The sequence below is a fragment of the Carassius carassius genome, chromosome 38 (assembly GCF_963082965.1).
Source record: "Carassius carassius chromosome 38, fCarCar2.1, whole genome shotgun sequence".
Taxonomy (NCBI): Eukaryota; Metazoa; Chordata; class Actinopteri; order Cypriniformes; family Cyprinidae; genus Carassius; species Carassius carassius.
In genome coordinates this window covers 3,878,221-3,879,930 of record NC_081792.1, presented here as the reverse complement: position 1 = coordinate 3,879,930, position 1,710 = coordinate 3,878,221, and the positions used below count along the sequence as shown (strand labels likewise).

The window sequence follows — 1,710 nt, the reverse complement described above, 5'->3', positions numbered from 1 at the left end:
TTCCCTGACTGGTAATCGAACCCAGGCCGCGGCGGTGAGAGCGCCGAATCCTAACCACTAGACCACCAGGGAGGGGCTGGTGGGCCTACCTCCTGATAACAAGTTGAGAATAAGCAGACAGCAATGCTTGCCACTGTCACATATATAACCAACAACTCTGTAACAATCGGGAGTCTCTTCTATCGATGGTCCAGTGGCACAATGGATAACGTGTCTGACAACAGATCAGAAGATTCTAGGTTCGACTCCAGGCTGGCTCGCTCTGTGCTTGTTTTTCTCCGGCTTACTTTGTTGTTGTGTTTTTTCTTCTTCTCCAAAATCTAGAAGAAAAGGCAAATCTCCAGGCATTCTTCTTTTTTTCCAAAATATTCTGCACACCCATTCCGATGTCTAGGGGAGACACGGACATGCTTCGGTATTGCCATTCGTATGTCAATTTTGGACCTTGACAGACCAACGATAGACAGTTTTTCATCTAGATAACGGTTGCAATGTAAGTTTTCAGATGCATGACACAAGTATTTTCACCTGGACAAGAGCTTAATTACCAGTTCAAGGTATCAATTCAGCAATCACAGGACTCTGGCCAAAAAACTGAACCCCCGGGGTGAGTCAACAAACATGTCCCTTGAATGCATGTAACACTATTTATTTCTGTAAACCACACTGGCCAGATTTAATGAAAGTGGCCCACAGGCTTGTGCCCAGTTAAAGCTGGCCAGTTCCCATATGGTCTAGCAGTTAGGATTCCTGGATTTCTCCCATGCAGCCAGGGGTTGACTCCCGGTATGGGAAAGCTTGATGTTTTTGCTTCTCTCCTCAAAAAGCCAGCACATGTTCCTGTACCAGAAGTGACTTTTTGGACAGCAGTAGAGCTACAGAACCCTGATAGGTTGAGGTTCCGTTGTCTATGGGGAGTCGCGTAACATGCTTTGGTATTGCCATTCATCACACAAGCTCTCCGATAAGCTCGGCGATTAACGTGGTAATAAAATGCAGGCTGGTGGGCCAGTTGATTCTAGATTGAACAATTTCATCTCTACTCTGTAACTGCTTTACTACTTTGAAGGGTGTAATGCCATGTGGTTTTGATGTCATGGGCTTGCCATTTTGAAGCCTTATCACTAATTGCCATCTGGACATTTAGAATAAGTTGTAAACTGAGTTAAACTGAAGGAGCGAATAATCAGCAACTTTGCCGATTACAAATTGGTCTCACTTCCATTGTTACCCTCACAATGTCATTTTTGTACCTTGACAGAGTGACAATAGGCAGTTTTTCCTCTAGATAACGGTTGCCGTGTGTGTTTTCAAATGAATGACACAAGTATTTTCACCTGGAAAAGAGCTTAATTACCAGTTAGAGGTATCAATTCAGCAATCACAGGAATCTGCCCAAATAAACTGAACTCCCGGGGTGAGTAAAAAAAACAGATCCCTTGAATGCATACAACACTATATAATTCAGAAAACCGTCCTTTTGGATAATTCTTGTTTTGCCAAATGATTATCACATTGTTACAGTCGCAGACTTAAAGCAACAGGCCACTACAAGATCCTGCGCCCACACTGACCACATGTATGGAAAGTGCGCCAGAAGCCAATGGCCAGTTTAAGGTTTCCAAATCCCATATGGTCTAGCGCTTAGGATTCCTGGTTTTCACCCAGGCGGCCCAGGTTTGACTCCCGGTATGGGAACGCATGCTCCTT

General features: G+C 44.3%; 1 non-coding gene across 1 annotated transcript; it reads right to left on the bottom strand.

Moving 5' to 3' along the window:
* Positions 1 to 72, bottom strand: trnae-cuc (transfer RNA glutamic acid (anticodon CUC)). The gene has a single exon. It is a non-coding gene; the product is annotated as a tRNA-Glu (tRNA).
* Between the last annotated feature and the right edge of the window lie 1,638 nt (positions 73 to 1,710).